This window comes from Lucilia sericata, unplaced genomic scaffold, assembly GCF_015586225.1.
Source record: "Lucilia sericata isolate MDLA Ls3-8-SP2 unplaced genomic scaffold, ASM1558622v1 Contig000984F_arrow, whole genome shotgun sequence".
In the NCBI taxonomy this organism is placed as follows: Eukaryota; Metazoa; Arthropoda; class Insecta; order Diptera; family Calliphoridae; genus Lucilia; species Lucilia sericata.
In genome coordinates, this window is record NW_023994967.1 from 44,105 (window position 1) to 58,047 (window position 13,943).

Genomic DNA, 13,943 nt, shown 5'->3' on the forward strand with positions numbered 1-13,943 from the left:
AGTGTAGTCTGTATTCTGGACTATTATCTAGTCTTTATTCTCTCGAATTCTAAAGGGATAGGTCCATAATTGGCTCAAATTCCCATAAAATTTTATCGAAAATATTTCTTAAATTTCTTTGTTTATAATTTTTTTTTTTGTTAAATTGTTCTATTTTACAAAGAATTTTTGATCAATTCCTCTGTCTAAAGAAAACTTTCGTCAAATTTATCTTTTGATAGAAAAGTTTCGTTAAATTCCATTATTTACATAAATATTTCGTTAAATTTTTGCTTTTAAGAAAATGTTTGTTAAATTTCTCTGTTAATTGAAAAACTTTTGTTAAAATGTTCGTTAAAATTTTGTGTTTTAAGGAAAATTTTCATGAAATTTCTTAATTTTCGTAAAAATTCACTTTCTATAAAAAAAATTATAAATTTCTCTGTTTTAAGAAAACTTTCGTTGAACTTCTACGTTTTTAGAAAACATTCGTTTAGTTTCTTTGTTTGGAGAAATATTTCGTTAAATTTTTCCATTAAATGGAATATTTTCATTAAATTTCTTTTTTTATAGAGAAATTTTTGTTAAAAATTAATCTTTTTATAAAAAATTTTTGCCAAATTTGTTCTATTATAGAAAATTTTCGTTAAAGTACTATTTTAATAAAAAATGTCGTTAAAATTTCATCCTTTTAAAGAATAGTTTCGTAAAATAGTTCAGTGTATAAAAAACTTTCGTTAAATTACCTGTTTATAGAAAATTTTCCTCAAATTTCTTTATTTAAAGAAATATACAGTTATAGAAAATTTTCGTTGAATTTTTCGGTTTAATGACAACTTTCGTTATATTTCCCAATTTATAGAAAATATTCGTTAAATTTATATGTTTATGATAAATATTCGTAAAAAATTTCTGTTTAAGGAAAATTTTCGATAAATTTAATTTTGTATAAATTTGTTTTTGTTAAATTGTTCTATTTTGCAGAATTTTCGATCAATTTCTCTGTTTAAAGAAAACTTTCGTCAAATTTATCTTTTTATAAAATTTTTTTGTCAAATTCCTTTGTTTGTATAAATATTTCGTTAAATTTTTGCTTTTAAGAAAATGTTTGTTAAATTTACCTGTTATAGACAACTTTCGTTAAAATGTTTTTAAAAATTTTATGTTTTAAGAAAAATTTTTCTTTGTTTTCGTTGAAATTCTTTTTCTATAAAAAAAAACTATAAAATTTCTCTGTTTTAAGAAAACTTTCTTTGAACTTCTCAGTTTTTAGAAAACATTCGTTAAGTTTCTTAAATAAATAATTTATAGAAAACATTCATTAATAATTTTTTTTTTTGATTATAGAAATATTTCGTTAAATTTTTCCATTAAATGTAACATTTTCGTTAAATTTCTGATTTGTAAAGAAATTTTATTGAAAATTAATGTTTTTATAGAAAATGTTTGTAAATTTTTTTCGTTATAATTAATTTTTTTAAATATTCGTTAAAATTTCTCTTTTAAAAGTTTCGTAAAATAGTTAAGTGTATAGAAAACGTTCGTTAAATTTATCTGCTTATAAAATTTTTTCGACAAATTTCAAATTTTAAGAAAAATTTCATTAAATATTTTCATTTATATAATATATTTGTTGAATTTTCAGATTTAAAGTGAAAATTCATTATATTTCCCAACTTATAGAAAACTTTCGTTAAATTTATTTGTTTATGCTAAATATTCGTAAAAATTTTATGTTTTCAGAAAAATTTTCATTAAATTTCTTTATTTATACAAAATTTTTGTAAAATTAGTAAAAATTTCTTTTTTCTCTATTAGATTCCTTTTAACTCCCTTTATATTCGCCACAAATCCTCTATAATGGCAAATTTTCTAATATTTCCTTTATATCCAACATTTTATCTAAATTAGGTCACCCACCATCACCACCCATTTTTGTCATTTATCTTCATAGATATAGCAATTAAACGCATTTAACGCACATGTCCATTGAAATTTGCAAACAAATTTTAAAAATTTATAAATTGGATGTTGTATATTCTTTCTTATTTGTTGAAAAAATGAAATATTAAAGAAGTGCTATATGGCATGTGTGGCATCATAAATTATAAACAAAATATGCATTTTGTCGTTGTTTTCTTTTGCATATTTTATCTTTATTTTTACATTTGATACACTTTATAAAATCCCACTGCAACTCATTAAAATTGTGAATGAAAAGAAAAAAATCAAATCAAATATGAAATAAACTGTGACAAATTAGTTTTGTGTTGCAATGCCCTATAATGGACATGTTGAACTTTTAACATCTAAAATTTAGGCCTATAGTTCCAATCTCTTTAATAATATAGAATTAAAGCTGAGTGTCATTAGAATGTTTTAACAATTTTACAAAGTTTTAATCAAATGAATTTACTCAACTTTCATTTCTTCGCATCAGATCGCCTGTCGCCTTATATCTGTTTCCATTTATTCAAATTAACCACTTTTTTCCCTTTTTCTTTCTTTCTTTTTGCAATTAAAATAAATAAATTCTGCGAATAAGTAATAAAGATAATGAACACACAATAGCACTCTCTACAGACTTCTCATATTTGTCAAACACTTGTCCTAACAGATTAATTAACAAAATGAGATTATTACTGCATAGAAACAACAACAAAACAGAGCAAATAATAACAACAAACAAACGAACGAAGAAGAAAATCTAACTGTAAAAACACTTATGAAAACAATACAGATTTATCATTTTATATGTCTGTCTGTGCCTCCCTGTAATTGCTTATTTATTGAGTAAATCATGTATGCAACAGTGATTACAATTGTAATAACAACATCTGTATAACTGAGTGCATTGTTTAGAGTTGCCAATCATTTTAAATTATTAATTTGCTTGACTTTAATAAGATTCGGGGATAATGACAGATATTTTAATGGATCTTAGTTAATGATTAATCAAATTTCTAATGGAATATATCTAATGTCAAATGCTGATAAAAAAGCTTTATTAAACTTTAATTAACACAATTTAAACTGATTCCTATTTAAGATTCATTCTTGAATTCTAATCCCTTAACAGCTGCAGCGACTTTTAATTAAACCAAAATTTCTACACCTCCTTCTCGTCCTATTACGTACACAAAACACTTCTAGTTCTCATCCACTTAAATTGCTTAGAAATGATTAGATTTCAACAGTAATTTAACACTCAACTAGCTCGACACACATTTGAGTCTTAAGTGGCCGGCATTGAACACACATACTCACACCTTTAAAATGCATCAGACATTGTTGCAGCATCAAGGGTAATATTATAGTTCTAGAGTACTACTCACACTAGTATTCATCTATCCACTTACTCCAGCCCCTTTATACTTATTTTCTAAGATTTTTATTGCATTTTTTTCAGTTTCTTTATTTTTCTTTATAATGACACTTTTAGTTTAAAGTGATTCTTATTGATGTTTTCCTGTGCATCTTCGTTGAACAGCAGCTCTAGCTGCTGTTCTAAGTGTAAATTATGTTTTTCTTACACTATTCTTTTCCAGTACAAATATTGAAATGCTGTTTAAGTTTATAAGATTTATTTTGCAATATCAGGTTGTAAAATAGCTAAATGACACACTTTATTTAATTCGTTTAAAGTAAAAGTTGCTATGGTTTACTTTTCTTAAATTCCTGCATTTATCAAAAAGTTTTAAATATTCAAAATTATTCTATAAAATTGAAAATTTATAAAATATTTTGGTTGCTGATTTAAAAATTTCCATTATTTCTTATTTTAAATCAACCAGAGCAACTGGTTGTAATTTAGTAAAATACTTAGTTTCGAATATTAACTTCAAATATTCATCGTAGAAAATGTCATAAAATGTAATAAATATTTACTTTTTCCCATTTTTAATATGACCCCTTTTAAAGTCATCACTCTAAATATTTATTGTGTTTCTATGCTAAAAAGTAAGCAGAGATTTGTAATATAATTTTTGTTACTAAATAAATATTTGCACATTTATTCAATATTGTGAACATTTCAAATACAAAATGCTCAGTCACATTATACAAATATTTGATGAAATAAAGCTATACTATTGTTTGCATTAAGTAAACATTTAATTAAATAGAAAATATTATTCTGTATAGACGAGTTATTTTATAGTCTAGTCTAGATAATAAGTCTATAGTCTAGTCTATAATATAGTCTATAGTCTAGTCTATAGTCTGGTATATAGTCTAGTCTATAGCCTAATCTGTAGTATAGTCTTTAATATATTCCATAATCTAATCTATATTCTAGTCTATTGTCTAGTCTATAATCTAGTTTTTAGTCTAGTGTACAGTGTAGTCTAGTCTATAATATAGTCTAAATTCTAGTCTAAAGTCTAGTCCATAGTATAGCCCATAGTCTATAGTCAAGTCAATAGTCTAGTCTATAGTCTAGTCAATAGTCTAGTCTATAGTCTAGTCTATAGTCTAGTCTATAGTCTAGTCTATAGTCTAGTCTATAGTCTAGTCTATAGTCTAGTCTATAGTCTAGTCTATAGTCTAGTCTATAGCCTAGTCTATAGTCTAGTCTATAGTCTAGTCTATAGTCTAGTCTATAGTCTAGTCTATAGTCTAGTCTATAGTCTAGTCTATAGTCTAGTCTATAGTCTGTCTAGTAGTCTATAGTCTGGTCTATAGTCTAGTCTATAGTCTAGTCTATAGTCTAGTCTATAGTCTAGTCTATTAGTCTATAGTCTAGTCTATAGTCTAGGTCTATAGTCTAGTCTATAGTCTAGTCTATAGTCTAGTCTATAGTCTAGTCTATAGTCTAGTCTATAGTCTAGTCTATAGTCTAGTCTATAGTCTAGTCTATAGTCTAGTCTATAGTCTAGTCTATAGTCTAGTCTATAGTCTAGTCTATAGTCTAGTCTATAGTCTAGTCTATAGTCTAGTCTATAGTCTAGTCTATAGTCTAGTCTATAGTCTAGTCTATAGTCTAGTCTATAGTCTAGTCTAGTCTATAGTCTAGTCTATAGTCTAGTCTATAGTCTAGTCTATAGTCTAGTCTATAGTCTAGTCTATAGTCTAGTCTATAGTCTAGTCTATAGTCTAGTCTATAGTCTAGTCTATAGTCTAGTCTATAGTCTAGTCTATAGTCTAGTCTATAGTCTAGTCTATAGTCTAGTCTATAGTCTAGTCTATAGTCTAGTCTATAGTCTAGTCTATAGTCTAGTCTATAGTCTAGTCTATAGTCTAGTCTATAGTCTAGTCTATAGTCTAGTCTATAGTCTAGTCTATAGTCTAGTCTATAGTCTAGTCTATAGTCTAGTCTATAGTCTAGTCTATAGTCTAGTCTTTAGTCTAGTCTATAGTCTAGTCTATAGTCTAGTCTATAGTCTATTCTATAGTCTATTCTATAGTCTAGTCTATAATCTAGTCTATAGTCTAGTCTATAGTCTAGTCTATAGTCTAGTCTATAGTCTAGTCTATAGTCTAGTCTATAGTCTGGTCTATAGTCTAGTCTATAGTCTAGTCTATAGTCTAGTCTATAGTCTAGTCTATAGTCTAGTCTATAGTCTAGTCTATAGTCTAGTCTATAGTCTAGTCTATAGTCTAGTCTATAGTCTAGTCTATAGTCTAGTCTATAGTCTAGTCTATAGTCTAGTCTATAGTCTAGTCTATAGTCTAGTCTATAGTCTAGTCTATAGTCTAGTCTAGTCTATAGTCTAGTCTAGTCTATAGTCTAGTCTATAGTCTAGTCTATAGTCTAGTCTATAGTCTAGTCTATAGTCTAGTCTATAGTCTAGTCTATAGTCTAGTCTATAGTCTAGTCTATAGTCTAGTCTATAGTCTAGTCTATAGTCTAGTCTATAGTCTAGTCTATAGTCTAGTCTATAGTCTAGTCTATAGTCTAGTCTATAGTCTAGTCTATAGTCTAGTCTATAGTCTAGTCTATAGTCTAGTCTATAGTCTAGTCTATAGTCTAGTCTATAGTCTAGTCTATAGTCTAGTCTATAGTCTAGTCTATAGTCTAGTCTATAGTCTAGTCTATAGTCTAGTCTAGTCTATAGTCTAGTCTATAGTCTAGTCTATAGTCTAGTCTATAGTCTAGTCTATAGTCTAGTCTATAGTCTAGTCTATAGTCTAGTCTATAGTCTAGTCTATAGTCTAGTCTATAGTCTAGTCTATAGTCTAGTCTAGTCTAGTCTATAGTCTAGTCTATAGTCTAGTCTATAGTCTAGTCTATAGTCTAGTCTATAGTCTAGGCTATAGTCTAGTCTATAGTCTAGGCTATAGTCTAGTCTATAGTCTAGTCTATAGTCTATAGTCTAGTCTATAGTCTAGTCTATAGTCTAGTCTCTAGTCTAGTCTCTAGTCTAGTCTAGCCTAGTCTAGTCTAAAGTATAGTGGTCTAGTCCTTAGTCAAGTCTATAGTTTAGTCTATATTCTAGTCATGAATAGTGTGAAACAAATTTTCATAAATCTCAAATATTTCCTCTTAACAAGATACCCTTTAATCAAAATTCATAAACATATGCTGAATAGCACAGCACTTTATTATTTTGTATCAAATATTTGCATAAAATGTCAATAGCTTTTTTTTTTTTTTTTTGTTATTAAACAAACAAAAAATTTACTCAAGTTCAATACGTTTTTACAATATTAATAAAAAATTTTGCAATTTGCGGTTGTTTAAATGCAATTTGTTTATTTGGCGTCCGTCTGTCCTTTATATGTCAATTTCATGTTAGTAGTTTTTTCATAGTTTAACGCGCGTCATCATGAATCATTGATTCAGATTTGTGTTCAATATTTATTTCCGGTTTTTGTTCAGTTAAATCGATGTCCGTCGTCATCACACGGTTGATATTAATTGAATTCACTATTTGTGTTGCTGTTGTTGTTAAATAATTATTAATTGAATTGTTTTCTATTTGAGAAAGAAAATTGCAATAAATAAATATAAATCAATTTGCAATGAATAAAATTTATTTATTTAAATTTTCATTAATAGGTAATTGATGATTTAATGATATTAAAAATTAGGAAATCGAAGGTGATGATTATGAATTTTGCAATTCATAGTCGGTAGAATTTTTAATAATTTTCAATATTTAATATTACATCTTAATAACATGAACTGTTTTTTGTTGTAAAAGCCATGACTTAATTAAAGTAGTTCCAAGAATGCTAAATAATAAGTTAAAGCAAAGCTTGCTCCAATTAAATACATTTTTTGCTGAGAAATCCTACATTCTTTATGAGAAAGTTGAAAGTAATTAAAATAATCAATTACAAATTATCTAACACTTTGTCTGTACAACATACGCTACCGTTTGTTATCATCAAAATTCGTTCGCATGGAATCAAAAAGATAATTTATTTGTTTGCTACAAATTCAAATGTACATACATATGTATGTATGTTTATATGTATCTACGAATATACATTTTTGCAATTAAATCAATTTGTATTTAATTTGTAGTATTTTATACAAGTCAATGTATATACTTAAGTATGGAAAGATGGATGTTTGAATGGACTCACTGGTGGTAGCAGTATTCGAATCTATTTAATGATACAGATTTGTTATCAATTACTCGTGCCGAGTACATACTCTCATACATTACATACATCTGTAAATGATACACAATAAGCAAATAGTGTATTCCAACAGATGTGTATTTTGAACTTGTACCCCAGAACGTTGTAAAATTTATTGAAATCAAGGGCATTCAATGTTAGAGAAATTATTTTGATTATTTTTTTCTAAAAATTTTATTATACCATTTATTGCTTTGTTTAATAACATTTGTTTTTTGTCTTTGTGTTCATTTATTTATTTTCTTTTTGTTTAATTCAAATTTTTATCTGAGATTTTTACTACATTTTTTTTTTGCTTAATATCGTTCTGTTTTTTTACCGGTCAGATTATTTAAGGTCTTGTGGTTTTGTTTCACTGGAATATTTTGTTTTCTAATAATATTTATTTTTTTCATTTTTTGTTGATTTTTATATTTGTTTTTGATTTTGATTTGTTTTAATTAAACGTAAAAAGATTTCATCAACATTTAAAATTGATAAAGTTAGCAATGAAACAAAGAAATGTTCCTAATGATCTTCATTATTTTACTGTAGATTATCGGAAACAACAGATACACATAGTCAATCAAGTCAAGTCAATCAAATTTTAATATATATTTCTTAAACAGAGAATTATACTTTCTCATACATTTTGTTCTAAAAAATATAGACTAGACTATACTCTACACTATAGACTATACTATAGATTAGACTATACACTAGACTAGAGACTAGACTATAGAGTAGACTATAGACTAGACTGTAATGTATGTGATCACCAAATAAGCTTATTTTCCAATTTAAACGCGTTTTAACAAAGTTATAAGCGATTTAAGATTTCGTTAGAATAATCGATTTTAAAGGAAAATATGAGTGATCACAAAATAAGCTTATTTTTCAATTTAAACGTGTTTTAAAGAAGTTATAAGCGATTTAAGATTTCGACCAACAAAATCGATTTTTGAAGGAAAATATGAGTGATCACAACATAAGTTTATTTTTCAATTTAAACGTGTTTTAAGGAAGTTATAAGCGATTTAAGATTTCGATAGTAAAATCGATTTTTGAAGGAAAATATGAGTGATCACAAAATAAGCTTATTTTTCCATTTAAACGTGTTTTGATGAAGTTATAAGCGATTTAAGATTTCGATGAAAAAAATCGATTTTTGAAGAAAAATATGAGTGATCACAAAATAAGCTTATTTTTAAATTTAAACGTGTTTTAAGGAAGTTATAAGCGATTTAAGATTTCGATAGAAAAATCGATTTTTAAAGGAAAATATGAGTGATCAACAAATAAGCTTATTTTTCAATTTAAGGTTTTAAGGAAGTTATAAGCGATTTAAGATTTCGACCAAAAAAATCGATTTTTTAAAGGAAAATATGAGTGATCACAAAAAAAGCTTTTTTTCCATTTAAACGTGTTTTAAGGAAGTTATAAGCGATTTAAGATTTCGATAGAAAAATCGATTTTTGAAGGAAAATATGAGTGATCACAGAATAAGCTTATTTTTCCATTTAAACGTAGTTTAAGGAAGTTATAAGCGATTTAAGATTTCGATAGGAAAATCGATTTTTGAAGGAAAATATGAGTGATCACAAAATAAGTTTATTTTTCAATTTAAACGTGTTTTAAAGAAGTTATAAGCGATTTAAGATTTCGACCCAAAAAAACGATTTTTGAAGAAAAATATGAGTGATGACAAAATAAGCTTATTTTTCCATTTAAACGTGGTTTAAGGAAGTTATAAGCGATTTAAGATTTCGATAGAAAAATCGATTTTTTAAGGAAAATATGAGTGATCACAAAATAAGCTTATTTTTCCATTTAAACGTGTTTTAAAGAAGTTATAAGCGATTTAAGATTTCGATGAAAAAAATCGATTTTTGAAGAAAAATATGAGTGATCACAAAATAAGCTTATTTTTCAATTTAAACGTGTTTTAACAAAGTTATCAGCGATTTAAGATTTCGGCCAAAAAAATCGATTTTTGAAGGAAAATATGAGTGATCACAAAATAAGCTTATTTTTCAATTTAAACGTGTTTTAAAGAAGTTATAAGCGATTTAAGATTTCGGTAGAAAAATCGATTTTTGAAGGAAAATATGAGTGATCACAACACAAGTTTATTTTTCAATTTAAACGAGTTTTAAGGAAGTTATAAGCGATTTAAGATTTCGATGAAAAAAATCGATTTTTGAAGAAAAATATGAGTGATCACAAAATAAGCTTATTTTTCAATTTAAACGTGTTTTAACAAAGTTATAAGCGATTTAAGATTTCGACCAAAAAAATCGATTTTTGAAGGTCTAGAAGACTAGACTAGACTAGACTATAGACTAGACTATAGACTAGACTATAGACTAGACTATAGACTAGACTATAGACTAGACTATAGACTAGACTATAGACTAGACTATAGACTAGACTATAGACTAGACTATAGACTAGACTATAGACTAGACTATAGACTAGACTATAGACTAGACTATAGACTAGACTATAGACTAGACTATAGACTAGACTATAGACTAGACTATAGACTAGACTATAGATTAGACTATAGACTAGACTATAGACTAGACTATAGACTAGACTATAGACTAGACTATAGACTAGACTATAGACTAGACTATAGACTAGACTATAGACTAGACTATAGACTAGACTATAGACTAGACTATAGACTAGACTATAGACTAGACTATAGACTAGACTATAGACTAGACTATAGACTAGACTATAGACTAGACTATAGACTAGACTATAGACTAGACTATAGACTAGACTATAGACTAGACTATAGACTAGACTATAGACTAGACTATAGACTAGACTATAGACTAGACTATAGACTAGACTATAGACTAGACTATAGACTAGACTATAGACTAGACTATAGACTAGACTATAGACTAGACTATAGACTAGACTATAGACTAGACTATAGACTAGACTATAGACTAGACTATAGACTAGACTATAGACTAGACTATAGACTAGACTTAGACTAGACTATAGACTAGACTATAGACTAGACTATAGACTAGACTATAGACTAGACTATAGACTAGACTATAGACTAGACTATAGACTAGACTATAGACTAGACTATAGACTAGACTATAGACTAGACTATAGACTAGACTATAGACTAGACTATAGACTAGACTATAGACTAGACTATAGACTAGACTATAGACTAGACTATAGACTAGACTATAGACTAGACTATAGACTAGGACTATAGACTAGACTATAGACTAGACTATAGACTAGACTATAGACTAGACTATAGACTAGACTATAGACTAGACTATAGACTAGACTATAGACTAGACTATAGACTAGACTATAGACTAGATATAGACTAGACTTAGACTAGACTATAGACTAGACTATAGACTAGACTATAGACTAGACTATAGACTAGACTATAGACTAGACTATAGACTAGACTATAGACTAGACTATAGACTAGACTATAGACTAGACTATAGACTAGACTATAGACTAGACTATAGACTAGACTATAGACTAGACTATAGACTAGACTATAGACTAGACTATAGACTAGACTATAGACTAGACTATAGACTAGACTATAGACTAGACTATAGACTAGACTATAGACTAGACTATAGACTAGACTATAGACTAGACTATAGACTAGACTATAGACTAGACTATAGACTAGACTATAGACTAGACTAGACTAGACTATAGACTAGACTATAGACTAGACTATAGACTAGACTATAGACTAGACTATAGACTAGACTATAGACCTAGACTATAGACTAGACTATAGACTAGACTATAGACTAGACTATAGACTAGACTATAGACTAGACTATAGACTAGACTATAGACTAGACTATAGACTAGACTATAGACTAGACTATAGTCTAGACTATAGACTAGACTATAGTCTAGACTATAGTCCTAGACTATAGACTAGACTATAGACTAGACTATAGACTAGACTATAGACTAGACTATAGACTAGACTATAGACTAGACTATAGACTAGACTATAGACTAGACTATAGACTAGACTAGACTATAGACTAGACTATAGACTAGACTAAGACTAGACTATAGACTAGACTATAGACTAGACTATAGACTAGACTATAGACTAGACTATAGACTAGACTATAGACTAGACTATAGACTAGACTATCGACTAGACTATAGACTAGACTATAGATTAGACTATAGACTAGACTATAGACTAGACTGTTGACTAGACTATAGGCTAGACTATAGACTAGACTATAGACTAGACTATATACTAGACTATAGACTAGACTACAGACTAGACTATAGACTAGACTATAGACTAGACTATAGACTAGACTATAGACTAGACTATAGACTAGACTATAGACTAGACTATAGACTAGACTATAGACTAGACTATAGACTAGACTATAGACTAGACTATAGACTAGACTATAGACTAGACTATAGACTAGACTATAGACTAGACTATAGACTAGACTATAGACTAGACTATAGACTAGACTATAGACTAGACTATAGACTAGACTATAGACTAGACTATAGTCTAGACTATAGTCTAGACTATAGACTAGACTATAGACTAGACTATAGACTAGACTATAGTCTAGACTATAGTCTAGACTATAGACTAGACTATAGACTAGACTATAGACTAGACTATAGACTAGACTATAGACTAGACTATAGACTAGACTGTAGACTAGACTATAGACTAGACTATAGACTAGACTATAGACTAGACTATAGACTAGACTATAGATTAGACTATAGACTAGACTATAGACTAGACTGTTGACTAGACTATAGGCTAGACTATATACTAGACTATAGACTAGACTACAGACTAGACTATAGACTAGACTATAGACTAGACTAGACTAGATTATAGACTAGACTATAGACTAATTTGTTGTCTTGACTGTAGACTAAGCTGTAATATATACTATAGACCAAACAATAGTCTTGACTATAGACCAGACTAAAATCTTGACTGTAGCCTTTACTATTGACTAGAGTATAAACTTGATTATAGTTTTGATTAGGATTTTGTCTAATATCTTACCTGTAAACGCTAGAGTATCGACTACAGATCAAACTATAATCTAGACTATACATCAGAAAGGCCTAAAAAAGACTAGTTAAAATTTATTATAATTTATTTACATGCAGAAGTCAACTATAATAATTGTCTCATATTTGAAATGATTATTTTTCTCTAGAATTTATTGTGTAGAATTCTACATTAGTTATTCTATAAATAGACAACAGAGTCACATTAAATGAGTATTTAATTTAAATGAGTAATCTACTTTATTTATTTGCAATTAATTTGATGAACATATACAAACCTACACAACTAAAATGTGTGCCTATAACTCAGTATAATAAGTACATAGATACTTATAAACAAAAACTGATAATAAAATTGTAATCACAACTCAATAACCTCTATTAATAACAATTCATTAATTTCAATCATTTTTTTCAAATCTTTTAATAGCTTCTACTGATATCAATATAAAATATTTACCACCAAATCAATAGCAGAGCAATCCATTTAATTTAATCTTTTATTACTCTTTTCTTCTTCTCCTTTTTGCTACGGTACATAAATGAAATTGTATTTTTTTAAAAGAATTATTTTCTAAACGTAATTTTTATCGTTTATTTAGTAGGTCTCCTTTATATCATTTTGAAAATATGTTTTTTTCTTTATTATATTGACTAGTCTCAATAATGACATAATAAAAGTTAAAAAAACCAACAGTAAGTTAAACAAACATTCATCTACTACCTTTCCACGAAACAGATCTTCAAACAAAATACTTTTCGACATACCAAAAAGTGTACTCACCTTTTTTTATGGCTTTTTAATCTTATCACCAGAATAAGAAAATAAAAAAAAATGAACAACAAAAAATCGTTGTAGAAAATTGCAAAAATAAAACAAAGTTCTGAAAAAGAAACCTTAATTTTATTATACACTCAACAAGATTCTTAAAAGTATAAAAACAACAAATAAAGAACAAAACAGAAGCACTTAAATACTCACATGCACAACCAAACAAACACCTTCACAAGCAAATACTTTTAGCCCGCTGTAACTAGCAGTAGGTAATATTGAGTACTCTGTAGTATTTAATAGTTTGAGATTACTGAATATATTTCAGAGACTATCTGACAACATTTCCAAGGCAATGAAACATATCATAGACCAGACTATATCCTCAACTATTAACTAGTCTATAGGTTCGATCAAATACAGAACTAAATCTTGAAGACCGTCGTTATAGTCTTGATTATAGACCGGACTATTATTGTCTTAACTATCCATATACCAGACCATAGTCCTGACTCAAAGC

At 27.7% G+C, this 13,943-nt stretch overlaps 1 protein-coding gene across 2 annotated transcripts in view; it reads left to right on the forward strand.

Annotated features, from left to right (window-relative positions):
• The window catches only part of LOC119609460 (four and a half LIM domains protein 2), a 120,676-nt gene that overhangs the window by 22,922 nt on the left and 83,811 nt on the right, over positions 1–13,943 (forward strand). The gene's annotated exons all lie outside the window — the stretch shown is intronic.